This window comes from Eubalaena glacialis, chromosome 2, assembly GCF_028564815.1.
Source record: "Eubalaena glacialis isolate mEubGla1 chromosome 2, mEubGla1.1.hap2.+ XY, whole genome shotgun sequence".
Taxonomy (NCBI): Eukaryota; Metazoa; Chordata; class Mammalia; order Artiodactyla; family Balaenidae; genus Eubalaena; species Eubalaena glacialis.
The window spans coordinates 113,021,290-113,037,798 of NC_083717.1; positions in this window are offsets into that span (position 1 = coordinate 113,021,290).

Consider the following 16,509-nt stretch of genomic DNA (forward strand, 5'->3'; position numbering starts at 1 on the left):
ATTGATTCTAGGGCCATACGCCATGCTAATGTTATAGACGCTACCTTCCTTTTTCTAGTGGAAAGACAAAGGGGACAGGTTTCATTTTTTGCAGTGACTAAAATTTAAGCTAAGAAACCAGTGGTAATTCACATTGAGCATATATTCAGAGGTGCATAAGAAACAGCAATTTTCAAGGAAATTACAATAAAACAAATTCTGTTCTGAGCCTGGAATTAGGCATTTTATTTATTTTTAGCGAAAAATGTGAAAAATGTGTTAAACAGTAACTTGTTCTGCTGCCTTATCCTGAATCCCTTTAAAGTGAACTAGAAAACCAGTTGCTTTCTGTACTGAATCATGTTTGATTTATTGCATTATATTGATTGAGTTTCTACTTTGAAAAAAGTGTTACATTTTGTGAATAAGGGGTTAGCATTAATGACTTTAATTCATTCTCCGTAACTTTATGACAGACACAAATTTACGTTTCTTCTGGAGTATCTCATAGCAAAAGAAATTCTGGCATTTTCATTTTTTTTCATGTATCCCACCAGGCTTAGCGGGAGAGGAGGGTGTCTGTTTTGAGGAGTGTGGGCTCTCCCCCACCCCACCCCACCCCATGCTGCCCCCCCCCCCCAGGTAAGTACATTGAAAGTCAAACTGAAGGCTTACAATAACATTTCAATATTTGAAGAGACTAAGCAACAATAGTCATCGGTCTCTGACATTTTGAGGGCTTATTTAACACTCGTGGTTGAAATTCCTTTTGTTTCAGGTACTGTTAGTTTATTTAAGGTGGTGTTTGGGCAGGTGAGGCTAGCTCAACAGTGGCAAGTTCTGACAACTTGATTCTAAGAAAACCGAAGAAGCCGAGCTTGTCAAGCTCTTGTTCTGTACTTCCTGAACTGGTCAGTAAAGATAACATATAAGAAGATTTGAAAATGGAGAAATAAAGGACTAGAAAAATATTTGTGGTAATGAAGTCACCTTTCTATATTTTTTGAGTACACGAAAGTGATGATGAAGTAACTCTTTGGTAGCTAGTTATAAATCCCCTTCCTAGGTATTTCGCAGTATACAATGACTAGGTTTAATATCTTTTCTCTGATTTTTTCAGTACAGTTCTAATTTCCTCAACCTACTGTAGTTAAATACAAAGACATCTCTTATTTGCTTTTCCTTATCTGGATTAACTCTGGGATTGATATTTGCAAAATGAATTTTGATGGGAATTTGAGAAGCAGGGTTGGTGTTAAAGGTGAAGGAAATAACAAGAAGGTAAAAGTAGTGATTCTTGAAATTCAAGTGTGGTTCAGCTTTGCGAAAGTGAAAAGGTGTGACACTGAGAAGCGAAGGAAAATAAGGAAGATGACTATTGTCCTTTACTCTCAGCTTCTCTTTGGTTCAACTCAAGTGTGAGGAGAGAATTCTGGGTTGCAATCCATTGTCTCTCTCTTACCTAGATTCCTTAGTGTGCAGAATTCCATCAGTTCTGGCCATCTCTTATCCCAACTCCACACTCACTGAAATATCCATTCCTGTTGGATTTTCTGAGTGTGATTCTTTCCATGATGGTATTAAAACCACATTATTCCAGTGCCTCTTGGTTATTTCCTTTATATCATCTATCACGAAAAAGGAGGAGAAAAGGTGATGAGCCACAATAAGAAATGATCATTGCCCTAGATTTGTGAACTTTAAAAAACTCTGAAAAATGTTTGGCATAATAAGCTCTTTTAGATTTGGCTACTTATGATAAAGTATCCTATCAAAAATTTTGTAAGTTGCATTTCCTACAAAATTCATATTTTCCTATATGTTGAAATTGCTCCCTAATATAGAAAAATGCAATAGTGAAAATGTCTTAGTAATAGCAAATAAAATAATAATTAGCTGGGCTTTACTGACATACCCTAACATGATCTCCTATCCCAGGTATGAAATGGCATGTCATAATCAAATATTAAAATATGTTAGAAGATAGTGGAAAAGTACAGAATAAAACCAAAGAGATATGCAGATCTTTCTTTTTGTTATATTAACCAAAGACTCATTTCTTACCCCTCTCTGCTTATGTCCCTCAAAATATTGCAGTAGATTTAAAAATAAGATAGTAGGCCTCAGTTGATAAGGGATCCTACTTATTTTAAACTCTAAGCAGAACCAGCAATAAAGATAGAAAATTAAGACTTGAGGGTTACAATGTCTCAAATCAAACATACTCCAAAACCTGCCACAGTCATCTACTTGGTGAAATGGTACCGGATTTTGCTGGGCAAAGGTTCTAATGGTTTAGGGTCTTTGTGCTATACTTACTGCTCTTTACCAGGCCATGCATAAAAGGAAACCAGTTCCTTATGGAGTTCTGAATTCTTGGCCTTAGATCTGATCCCTTTACCCTACTCATTCCTTCCTCTGCACAAACACCTGAGCTCCAGTTCCCCAGCTTCTGATAGCAGTGCTTGCTTTCTGCCTTGCATTTCTGCCTGGTGGGCTTTGTGGCTATCATCATGGTTCTTCACAGGTGGTGATTCAGGTCTTCCTGCCACGCTCCCTCATTCTTGCAATATGTGTCAGACCACTTGGTTATGTACTATCCCTCCTGACTTTACCCAGATCCAAATGCATTCTAATCCCTGCTGCTGTTCTGTAGGCCAGGTTCTTGTATGATTTGCCTCAGTCTTGAAAGGAAAATACCCATGATAAATGTCTGTGACTGTGTAATATCAGTGGTTTGGAAGGGACTGATTCCACCAAATAGAAGGTGCTGAAAATATTTGTGAACCAAATTTTAATAATTTGTTAATTAAGCTGTTAGGTTAGAAGTTACAAGATGCTTATGTTTGCCAAAATCTGTTGCAGGATTTTTTTTGTGGAATCTCTGAGCACAACTATTACAATATTCTAAGCAGTTCTAAGTCTAGGTGATACACATTTTTGAAATCATAGAGGTATCCAACCAATTAATAAAGTATTGTCTCTAGATCCAATTGAACACAATTTCTGGACCATTCCTCTCTGCTTCTGCCAAATCTGAATTTCTTCTAGCCTCTTGCTAGAAATTCAGAACTAATATGTTCTTCTAACTTACGTGCATATTTCACATCTTATTTGGAGTTGTGGCGTTTGGAAGCCAGGTATGGTTTTTCCTCAGAAGGCAGCAGGGTAATTTCATGCAGTTTTAATAAGCACTTAGTAGGCATTTCTCACGGGGTCTAATTAACTCTAGATGGGTAATTGACAGCACGAATCAAGCATATACAATTTGATCAAGAGCAAAAGCCACTCCAGGTGGACAAGGTACATCCTTGAAAGTTTTCCCAGTAACAGTCCCATTAGACTTGATAACTCTTCTCCCTAGTAAGGTGACCTAACTGACCAAAATTACTGATTAGGACCCACTTGATCTGTGATAGCTGAGTTTAGGCCAGTCTTTAAATTATCCTCCTATGTTGTAGTCCTCACTTTCCAGCTCCAAAAAAGGACAATTCTCAGTTCTCATGCTCATAATACAAATTGGCCATGCCTAAAATGAAAGGTTATTGATGGAAATTAAGAATTGCTTATGGCAGCACAAAAACCCATACTCAGTGAGAGGTGCAAATAAATGATGATATAAGAGCCTGGTGAGTTTGACTGTTTACCAGAAACAGCTCTGCAAATATTGCCTGTGAAAGTTTATTTTTCACCTGGCCTTTACTGTTCCTCTTTTAGGGGCATGGAAAGTGAACATTAGGTTAAGAGAAGTAATAGAAAAAGAAAACAAAACTTTAAACCCAATTAATTAAAGGCTTGTCTTTGACTGTAAGTGACAGATGTATTTGTACAGGGTGATTTTGTCTCAGTTACAAAGGCATCAATGCAGTATTCTGCCTGTGCTTTCAGCGGTCTCTCAGGTAGAGTGAATTTGTAAGTGCTAAGCACACAAATGAGATGTACAGTTTTCAGTTAGTTTCCAATCAGATGTTTAAACTTGGTGTGTAAAAATAATCTCGTCATGGTAATTTTTTTCTCAACAAAATAAAATAGAAGAACTTAACCATGTGGAAATAATGGTTACGTCACCAGGTTCAGAGGATTAAGCATCATTGCTTTTGATGAAGTTCTAGCCTCTTTAAAAATTTAGAAAGAAATGCCTTAGAATATCATATATATTTCTTTCAACTAATTCTTATCTAGTTAGAATCTAGAATTCAGATGTTTTTATTCTTCTTGATTTTCTAATTCCCATTCTTTGGCTCCCTTTACAGCATTTCCTCCCTTACAGAATTTTCGAACTTCCACTTGTTTGCCTCAGCCTGTGCCCTCTAACTGGTCTCTTGTCTTCCTGTAATCACCTCTCAAAGAACATGGCTGCATCCACACACCAGCACACACAGCTCTGCATCCCATAGCTGCTTTGTGGCTTTTGTGGCTCTGACCACAATTCGTCTTGGCTTCACTCTGTTCCACTCTCTGCTTTAACTTTGACCTCTTTGTCCACTTTCTACCCCCAACTCTTCCATGATACAGCTTTCTCCTCAGACTGTGGCTGTGTTGTACTTGTTTCCTTCACTGTCTTCTTTTTCTCCCTAGCTTCTCATTCCCTCTCCAACCCACAGTTTTCTGGTTCTACCCAGCCACTTTACAGAAACTGTTTTTTTCAAAAGTCACTAATGATCTAATTGTCAAACCCAATGACTCCTGCACAGATTCTGACAATTTTGACCATCTTTCTTGTTTTCTCTCTCTCTCTCTTTTTTTTTTTTTTTTTGACTTTCTGACTCCACAATACCTTGTCCTTGTTCTCTTCCTAGTTCTGAAATGCTGATAGTGATTTGCTGATGAATGTCTAACAACCATCTTGCTGGAGAAAAAAAAAAAAAGGTCCTGGTGTTTTCTAATTTCCACAGTGCAAATACTCTCACCATGGTCCATTTTAAGCTACCAAAGTAAAATCACTGAATGCAGAACTGAGAAGAGATATGAATAATTATGTCTTCAACTGGTTCAAGTTAACTCCAGCATACCACCTACTCTTGGTCTTCTTTTATTAGCTTGCCTCTCAAAATAGTTCTCTGGAAGAGTGGTTTCCAAATTGGATTGAATATATTCAGTGGTTTCTACAAGATAATCTATTGGAGTGTGAAAATAATATATAAGATATTCTATTTATATTTAATTTTTAGCTTATCTTTTTTCAAATTTTTATCTTATGTGGGTTTTATTATGTAAATATTACATTAGAGAAGTATACATATGGTATACATGTATATTATGTGTGTGTGTGTGTGTGTGTGTGTGTGTGTGTGTGTGTGTGTGAATAGCATTTATTGGAGTCTTACTATATACTAAGTCTATGTTAGGTTATTTCTTACTATAATCCTATAAGTACTGAAGTCCAGAGAAGTTAAGTAATTAGCTCAAGATGAACTATTGAGTATAATTTTAAAGTAAGTAAATATAATGTATTGATGGTGCATCCTCATTTTTTTTAAATTGATGAATTAAACGGTCAAAAAATTTTGGAGGTTGTGATCTGAAGCTTGACTTGCTTTATACTCTATTTACTCCTACCAGATTACCTCATATGCACTGATTGTTTTGATAAACATTCATAAGCATTTGATTTAAATTTTTTTCTCCAGTCCTGGAGAGTTTTAGACCTAAATTTCTAAGCCTTCTGGTAGCCCAGTATGTTGAAGATGTAATGAGAAGACTTCAGGGCTCATGTGTTGAGTGTTTTTGCTAGTATAATTGATTCTAATTATAAAGAAAGTTAAATTTCCAGAAAAATGTCAAAAACATAACATTGAAAGATATCTCTATATTTATGAAAAACCATTTCGTAGGGCTCTAAAAAGTTAAATCAAATACATCCTGGCCTTCAGTTTCCTCATCTGTAAAGCAAAAGAGTTGAACTTGGTTGTTTCCTAGAAACTCTTTTCGTCCTTGATTTCTAGTAATACCCCACTCTGTTAGTGTTTTCAGTATAAAATGATGCTTCTCCCTAAGTTACCAATCAATAGCGATTCACTGATTTGTGGACTTACACACTTAATAAATGGAATTCTGATTTCCTTCACATTAACTCCTTTAAAAATGGATATATATGTCTGTTCCAGAGATGACCTCTGACTTCTGACTTAGAATTGACTCTTAATTTCAATATAATAGGTCTCAATTCAGAGATTATTTAAATATGTCTCGGCAAATATCCAGACTGACAGGTCTCCAAGACAATTTATAGTAAGCTATTTAGGAAAGAATGTAATGTATCCCTTGCACTTACTACAGGCATAAGGGAAATCTGGGTCTGTAAAACATTTGGTGATTGCTAAGCTTTATTTATTTTTTAAAATTTATTTATTTTTATTTTTGGCTGTATTGGGTCTTTGTTGCTGCGCGCGGGCTTTCTCTATTTGTGGCGAGAGGGGGCTACTCTTTGTTGCGGTGCGCAGGCTTCTCATTGCGGTGGCTTCTCTTGTTGTGGAGCACGGGCTCTAGGTGCATGGGCTTCAGTAGTTGTGGCGAGCAGGCTCTAGAGCGCAGGCTCAGTAGTTGTGGTGCACGGTCTTAGTTGCTCCGCGGCATGTGGGATCTTCCCAGACCAGGGCTTGAATCCACGTCCCCTGCGTTGGCAGGCAGATTCTTAACCACTGTACCACCAGGGAAGTCCCGATTGCTAAGCTTTTGACACTTGAAAACCTTATTGTATGATTGGTATAGTCTTAAAAAGACAAAAAATTATTAAAATGTGATGGGGCAGGAGGAACATAATATTGAGGGTTTATTTCACAATCTCTTGTAGGAGTGCCAGCTAGTTCCAATGTATTACAGATTTCTTAATGCTAGGTACTTTTCTTTCCTTTTCTTCACTCTGAGTCTTCCTACTTTCAAAATAAATTAAGGATTCTTACTTAGAACAAGAGCATTTATGACTCCAACAAAGATGAATTTGAAATAGAGAGCAGTAAGACTAATTTCTTGACATGTACTGATTTATAAGATTTTGAAAAAAACAAGTTCTATAATTCCTTAATTTTCATTTTGTAATATGAGAAATAGGGTAAAATGGCTTCTTTGCATCTGGATAATGTTTAATCCTTGCAGATTTTCTCACTTAGAAATGAATTAAAATTTTTCTTCATTGATATATCTAAACATTATGAGGTATATGAGTTAATCTCTCATTACCTATAAGTGAAGCCTTGTATAATTCCAAGGTTATTTTTTAGTCAACAGCTTAGGCAAATCCAGCTGGCTATGAAATTGAGAAAAATCCTTTCAGCTTTTGATATATATATATATATATACACACACACATATATATATATATACACATATATATATAGACACACACACACTGGAGAAAATATTTGCTTTTAAAAGTGATATTCTTATGATGTCTAAAGATGTCTAAAGATACTGGGTCATTTCTGAGTGTTATGTTTGTAATTACCAACGCTCACTGTCCATCTCCTACAGAAGTTACAGTCTGTTCTGCATTCCAGTTTATCCATTTATAAAAGAGGGAGAGTGGGAGCTGGTAGAAAGATTTAGGAAGGGATATACAACCATGTCTAAAGAAGATCTTAAAATTCTATTGACTTTGTTTTCCACTAGAGCTGTATGAAAGTTAATATCTTTAGTCTACAGAGATTTATGCAAATTATTTTTAAAGTCCTAGTCATGTGAGGTCATATCCCTTGAGTGTCATCAGAAATTCTGATTTGTATTGGCTGGAATTCCCAGAGCTAAATTAATCCAAAATGGCTGAAAGGTACCAGGGAGATTTTGTGTTCAGGAGATATATTTCTTAGAGGCAGGAAGATGAATTTGATAGCTATTTTTAAATTACAAAAATTGTACTTTCTTGTTTTAAAAATCAAACAATATAGAAGTTTATAAAGTATTCAATAAAAACCTGAAGTTCCATACATCCACCACTAGAGTTAACCAGTACTAATAGTATTTTTTTTCTTTTTTTTAACAAAAAATGGGATTAATCTGCCCTTATTGTTGTATAACTTGCTTTTATTTACTTTGGACTATGTCATTGACATCTTTCCAGACTTATGCATATAGATAATACCTTATATATATATATATATATATATATATATATATATATATATATATATACACACACACACACACACATATATATATATATATACATATATATATACACACACATATATATACAGTTTTCTATAGAAGGATATTTAGATTATTTCTAATTTTGGACTATTACCAACTATAATAGATACTCTTTTTCTTATACCTTAATGCTTTTATGCTGCTATTTCTGAAGTCTTGATACCAAAAATAAGGTTGTTGGGTTCATTTAACATCTTTACAGGTGATGTATGGAAGGACTTTACAAAACCTTCTCATTTTAAGATCTTGATCTTCACATATCAGGTAATCCTGGGTTGGAGACCAAGTGGAGCTCAGCTAGACTTGGTCTTCAAAACAATGAGTGGTTGTGTATTTATTTGTTGGGTTTAATTGCCTGACAGTATACAGCCAACTTTGTGAACTAAGGCAGTGCATATCTGTGGAAAAGAAAACCACTGAATCACCTATCCAAGTTTAATTTGGCCTTATGAATATTTTTAAACATCATTCAAAAGGAAACTATAAATAATCTTCCTTGAGTATAATCTTTCTCTTAAGGAAGATAATACACACCTCACAGATTGGGTATGTTATTGCCTGCTGCCATACCTGATTTATATCAGGGCTGTTCTGCATTTTTATACTCCGTAGAATATTTTGTGAGTTAATAAATTTGCATTGGCACATCTATATGCTATCACAGATAGTGGACACACTGCTCCAAGGCAACTGAGCAAAAATAAACCACAGAGAAATTAGTGTTAAGATTCGTGATAAAACAGTGTCACTGAGAACAAAATCTCTTCTGTTGTGCTTCTCACTATTTTCTGGGCTGATTCTGTTGCCCCCAGTCTATCCAGGAACAGAAAAATTACTTTTTGGCTTTTCCCTCCTTTGTTTTAGGCCAAAATGACTACATATTCTATTGCTTCATCTGCTGGTTTAATAAAAGGAGAATTGAAAAATCTTAGGGACAAGAGAATACCAACAGCAGCTATGATTTTGCCATTGGGGTTCTGAGAATTAGAAAGTCCCAAATTCCAATGAATCCGGGTACTTGGATAAAAACAAGTACTGATGACCTTTATGCCCTCCTTCAGTGAAATTGTTTCATCATACTGATGATGTGATGTCCTTCTAAACTCCCAAGGATGCAAGCAACAGACACTCTTGAGGCCTGGGCACACTCAGAGAAATGTTTGGATGAACACAATATCTGTTTTTAATGTCTTTTAGTTGTTCCTTTTAGACCTTTTCAAAGAGCATATTTTCAGCACATGCACAATTCAGACTTTGAGTTTCTGTGGGGGAGAGTTATGAGCAAATTGTTTCCAGTGCTCCCTCTTACCACTCCATATCTTAGCCCCCAATTAAGTCAGGTCTCAACCGGGGCAGCCAAGGCCTCCAGGAATTTTATTACTGTGCTCAAATGTAGAAAATGCATCAAATGGTCTAGAGTGACTCTTTTTTGATATGATATTTTTCATCCTGCCCCACTTTCTACTTTCAGAGGGAATTAAGACACTTTCTTAATAGTAACCACTTTATTCTCACCATATCCTCAAGAGGAAGGAGCCAAATCTTTTGTCAGGACTCTTGCAATAGTTTTCAAACTTCTCTTTCTGCCTTTATCTAGTCCTTTTGGATACTGAATGCTCCTTATACAGAACTACTTGGTCATATTACTCCCTTGCTTCTTTCCATGGCTCCCTTTTGCCCGTGGGATAGATTTCGAACTCTGGTTGTGACACGTAGGGCCTGCCATGATCTCAATCCTCTCCCAGCTTTTTCTTTCAAAAATACCCTTTTGCCTAACAAGCTCCGGTCATAAGAGATTGCTCTGCATTTCCCAGAATTCTCCAGGATTGTAACTTCTTCCACACAGCCTTTCCTAAACACTTTCATCTAGATTCCCTTTCTTCACCCTAACACCCCACCCCAGGGGAATTGCTCACTCAGTCTTTTGTGCCCAGTTGTATCTATGAGTATTTTAATTGTAACAACTGTAACATCTCATTAACTATATTCGTTTAGGCATCTATTTTATATTTCTGGGCTGTTAAGTGCTTCACTGACAGAAATAAAGTTCTTCATTTTTATATTGCCATGTCTAGTCTATAGTAGGCAATGACTAATTGGCCAAATAATTAATGAATAAATATTAATATCTCCATTGCAACCAAAGGAAAATCAGACCTAATCAGAGTTATAAATAGGCTTTTGTATATGTGTGCCTGTCTTTTTCTTTTGTCTTGTTCCAAAAAAGATTTAAGACAATTAAAAAATTATGCACACTCTAACAGGATGGTAAATAAACAATGGTGGACATTAGGATAAAATAAATTAAGAGGAATTTTGTAGAGTCATGTTTAGGACTTTGAGTCCATTGTGGTTTTAGCCACAAGCAAATGTACCCTTAGTTACACTGTTAGGAAGAGCAAAAAGTAGACTAGAAATTCTTCAAAGAGTAATCTGGGACTTACTAAAGGAGTTGTGGGCTTAAAAAGGAAGATGGGCATAGAAATTAGAGAGAATATTTTGAAAGGAAATGTCAATCAGTGAAACTATATTATACTCTTGAAGTTACATTCATAATACAAAATTTATCTAAGTTTCAGAATATATACATCTTAGAATAATGACATCTTGTTATTGCTGAAGGGCTGAGAATATACATGCATTATCCTTGGATATTAAACTACAATTCTTACTTTATAAGGGGTTCTCAGGAATCTTTAGCTTAAAATTTTGAAACATATTCTGGAGGCTTGCCATCAAATATGGCATGAAAGACAAACTAGACATATATTAATTCAAGGAAATACATTTTTTCTTTGACTAGGGGAAAAAACAATAAAAGTTTGATTTGCTTTTCCTTGAAACACAATTTTAGCTAGTTATCTGCTGTTTCATTGTTGCATTTGTAAGACATTTGGGACCTTAAAATCTGAAAAGTTCAGAGAAGCTGAGAGAAAAGAAACTAGAATTTGAAGGGAGATCTAAGAATGAAAGCCAAGAGATTATTATAAAACACAGAGGTATTTTATAATAAAAAATTTTGTTATAATGACAACTCCAAATGATAGAATTTGTCCTACCATCAACTCTAAATAATTATATTTCAATCACATGGAGAAGATTGAGCATCTGGATTTAATGCACAAAGCTTAGAAAAAAAGTAAAATATTTAAATTCTAGGTATAACCTTTAATCACATTCCACACACTTAGCTAAGTTGCTGTAAGTTCAAGAGTAGTTAAAATTTATCATGATCGTCATTATCTGATTTGCATATACCCTTATTAAAATACTATTAATGTGATTGACTCTCAGGTAGAAGAAAGATATATATATTATGGGGGTATGATAGCTGCTTTCAGAAGAGATGATCACATTTATTCAGTTCGTGCAGTTCAGAATTGAAGGGAGGCACAAAATTAAGTGACACTCTTATAAAAACCTCTAATTAGATTTAAGGTAAATATTTAGTATGTTAAGAACCCTTGTTCCCTTGGAAGTAGTGCTAAACCTGTTTCTTTGTTGAGAGTTAAGGCTGATGTTCAAATATATATTCAAATTTCAGCTTAAACAGTGAAAATCTTTGATGAGATCTGTTCATCAGGCAATCATCAGGGTTTCTGTCTTTCAAGAAAAATGTCTTTTCTCCTTTCACATTTTCAGTTATAGAACTTTCATATTCACTCAGCTGTGGGAAAAGAAAATGGGAAACATATGACCAGTTTATTTCCAATTTATTTCAACATTGTGAGCAAAAGAAGGTTTTTAATTAGGAGTTTTCAAGGAAATCCCACCCACAAAATTTTTTGGTGGGTAATAAAGCTGAGATTTCCTCCAGTGAATGCTAGCAAGGCTGTCAGCTGCCAGGTGTGGATTATAACCTACCTTCTTTCTCCCTATGTCTTTTACTTGTCATCTCTCTTTACATGTTCAATTGTAGAAATGAGGAGGAGAGATGAATTTGGTAGAGGCAGGGGCCTGGAGATGGGAAAGAGGAAGTCAATCCCCCACTGAATTCTTTGGATTAATTTTCAGCACAATAGAGAGTGTTAGAGGCAGTAGCTCAAGTGCCTATTTAGTAGAGATTTTGTAAGACTCTGGTCTCTGGGACAGCTTTAGGAGGCCAAGCAACCAAGTTTGGAATGCAGTTGTGGAGAAGACCCTTTCCTCTGCCTGTGTAAGATACCCATCATCTCCCACAGGATGAGATGATTCTGGGTGAAACCAGAAACAATCCACTAGCCATGACCATTGGCTTGCTCATGTTGGATGGCAGAGGTGGTGAAGCGTCCCTGAAAGTCTTTGAAAGCAGCACATGTGGACCAGTGGGAGCACAGCAACCTCCAAGGGATGGTGCCAGTACAGCAGGCTGACTAGGGCTCACAGAGAGCCTTGGGAGGCAGCATTTTCTAGAAATCACCGTGAGATACTTGAGTAGGAGGTTTAATCGGGGTGGGAGATTAAGGCCTTTTTATCATATGGGTGGATGCTTTTGACCCAATCATACCTTTGAGCTACAAAAGTACAAGGCATATTTTTTCCTTCCCATTAAAATATTATTGAATATTTAATACATGCAAAAGTATGTGTGTGTGAGTACATATGCTTGATTCTCATTATTCAAAGCTTCCATATTTGCAAATTTACCTAGTTGCTAAAACTTGTTTGTAACCTCAAAATCAGTACTCGTGGTGTTTTCTTTGTCATTTGCAAACATGTGCAGAGCTGTGAAAAATTTGAGTCACCTGATGTGCATATTCCCAGCTGAGATCCAACAAGGCGATGCTCTGCCTTCTTGTTCCAGCTCTCGTAATGTTTACAAGTGTCCTTTATGCAGTCTATTTAGTGCCATGTCTTTCACATTTTTGTGTTTTCTGTCTGTGACTTTACTGTTTAAAATGGCCCCAAGTGTAGTGCTGAAGTGCTGTCTTGTGTTCCTAATTGCAAGAAGGTTGTGATGCGCCTTACACAGAAAATATGTGTGTTACATAAGATTTGTTCAGGCATGGATCATAGCACTGCTGGCCATGAGTTCAATGTTATTGAATCGACAATATATATTAAATAAGAGGTCTTTAAACATAAACACATAAAACAAGATTATATATTGATGGGTTGGTAAAAATGTGCTTAGAGGCTTGCAGGAACTTAACTCTGTATTTCCCCTAGAAGCAATGGTTCAGTATTTGCTAATTCAGCATTTGCAGTGACTTTATTGAACGTAGCTGTCAAGTGGATCTGTTTCTGGCACTCTGTTTTGTTTCATTGGTCCATTTGTCTTTCTCTGAGCCAATTCTGTGCTATGTTAGTTGTTATAGCTAGATCAGTCTGATTGGACTAGGCTATGCTAGTGGCAACTCTGAAAACAATGATTTGCACCACAAAAAGTATAGTTTTCTCTTATGAAAAATCTGTTGCAGGTTTGCAAAACTAACCAGAGCAGCTGTCTTTAATGAAATGGCTCAATGTTGTATCTTCATATCAACTTATGATTCCATGCTTAATATGGCAGAAGATAGCTTTGGAGTGTTTAAGATGGCAACTAAATACTTCTGCCTAGAAATGTCACATGTCATTTTGACTTTTATTAGTCAAAGCAAGATTTATAGCCAACTCTAATAGTAAGGAAGCATAGTGAATTTGAATAATTAATTTTATAATGTTGAAACAACCATTCATTACTTGAGTAAATTCAAATTGGTCATGACGTATTATGTTTTTTGTATTTAACATTTTGTTTAGTTACTTCTGCATTCATGTCATAATTGAATTGGCTTATAAGTTTCTTTGTACACTTTTCCTGTTTATCTGGTTTTGATATCAAAGATATACTGACAAAATAAAATAATTTGGGAAATGTGCCCTCTTTTCCTGTTTTATGGAAGAGTTTGTAAAAGCTTAAAATGATCTGTTCCTTGAATATTTTGCAGAGTATTTCCATAAAATAATCTAGGCCTAATGTTTTATCTTGAGAAGATGTTCAATTGTTCAGGTGATAATTGAGCTTCTATTTCTTCTAGAGTCAGTTTCTTTGAAGTATATTTTTGTAGGCATATGTTTATGTTGTTTAATTTTTTATATTTAATGGCACAAACTAGTTTGTATTATTCTATTATTTATCTAATGTCTGCTGAATCACTCAGTGTGTCTTCTGTTTCATTCATATTATTATCTGTGCTTCTCTTTTCATATCTCTTGCTAAAGATTTGTCAGTTTTGTCTTTCAAAAAGCTAGTGGTTAAATTCTTTGATATTTTCTATTATATCTTTACTTTTCATTTTATGAATTTTGGTTCTTATCTTAAAATATTTTAAAGTTATTAGATGCATAAATATTTAAAATTTTAGTATCTTCCTAGTAAAGGAATCTTTACATTGTTATATGGTGACTCTCTTCATTACATATTAGCAAGGCTTTTTTCCTTAAAGTTTATTTCATTTTATAATAATACAGCTGCACAATTGCCTTTTGGTTAGTTCTTTCTTGGGATTTTTTCCATCACTTACGTTTCAGTATTTCTGTATCCATATGTTTTATCATAACTCTTACAAGCTTTATAACCATACTCTGACAATTTTATTCTTTTAATTGAAGAACATAGTTTACTTAGTATGATTAATGATGTATATGGATTAATTTTTACCACTTTACTTTGTATTTTTCTCACTTTTTTATACTTCTTCTGTAGTCTCTTAGACCTCTGGATTGAATTTGTCCTCATTTATGTTTGTCTTTCTACAAGTTTGGATGCTACGTACTCTATATATAGTCTTTTAGGAGTTATTCTAGAAATCAAAACAGCATACTTAGTACAATCTAAACTAATATCTTTGCCCTGCTCCCAAACAGAAAAAGCAATTTACCGTTATCTCTAAACACCCTCCTGACTTACTTTATGTACTATACTGTATTTTAGTATTTCAGTTTGCTCTTTATTAAACAAATTAGACATTATTCATATTTTATTCACTTATTTTTGTTAATGTTTATTAACATGTTTTACAATTTTCTTTAAATTTTCATTACTTCTTGCATTTCATGCCATTCTTCTTACTGAAGGAGAGCTTTTAGAAATGTTCTTTAATGAGTATGCAGGTAAAAGCAGATAAAGACAAGTATTCTTTGTAATAAATAATCCAGTCAAGATGAAAAAAAATGTCTTTATTGAGAACATATTGGTGCTAAATTCTCTTAGTGTTTGTTTAAAAGAAATATTTCCATTTCACTCTCATTTTTAAAGGAAGTTTCACTGGATATAGAACTCTAGGTTGTTAGATTTTTCTCTGAGTCCTTTAAAGATGTTACTCCATTATATTTTTCCTCTGCTCCCCCTTTTAATTTAACAAGGAAGCTATCCATCTTGTAATTCATTCATTTGTAGTCTCCCTGGTTGCTTTTAGGATTTTAAATTTATCTTTGGTCCAGCAATTCCAAAACAATTAGTCTAGGTATACATTTCTTTTATTATGTCCTGGTTGTTATTCACAATACTACTTCAAAGCGAGGATTCTTTTTTTTTTTTTTTAACATCTTTATTGTAGTACAATTGCTTTACAGTGGTGTGTTAGTTTCTGCTTTATAACAAAGTGAATCAGCTATACATATATCCCCATATCTCCTCCCTCTTGCATCTCCCTCCCACCCTTCCTATCCCACCCCTCTAGGTGGTCACAAAGCACCGAGCTGATCTCCCTGTGCTATGCGTCTGCTTCCCACTAGCTATCTGTTTTACATTTGGTAGTGTATATATGTCCATATATACACTATCACTCTCTCACTTTTTCCCAGCTTACCCTTCCCCGTCCCCATATACTCAAGTCCATTCTCTAGTAGGTCTTCATCTTTATTCCTGTCTAGCCCCTAGGTTTCATTTATTGTATTGTTCATCATTGTTTGTTTGCTCTTAGTTCTTCTAGGTCCTTGTTAAACGTTTGTTGTATTTTCTCCATTCTATTTCCAAGATGTTGGATCATCTTTACTATATTACTCTGAGTTCTTTTTCAGGTAGACTACCTATTTCCTCTTCATTTTTTTGGTCTGTTGTGTTTTTACCTTGCTCCTTCATCTGCTGTGTGTTTCTCTGTCTTCTCATTTTGCTTAACTTACTGTGTTTGGGGTCTCCTTTTCACAGGCTGCAGGTTTGTAGTTCCCGTTGTTTTTGGTGTCTGCCCCCAGTGGCTAAGGTTGGTTCAGTGGGCTGTGTAGGCTTCCTGGTGGAGGGGACTGATGCCTGTGTTCTGCTGGATGAGGCTGGAGCTTGTTTTTCTGGTGGGCAGAACTGTGTCTGGTGGTGTGTTTTCGGGTGTCTGTGACCTTATTATGATTTTAGGCAGCCTCTCTGCTGAGGGCTGGGGTTGTGTTCCTGTCTGGCTAGTTGTTTGGCATAGGGTGTCCAGCACTGGAGCT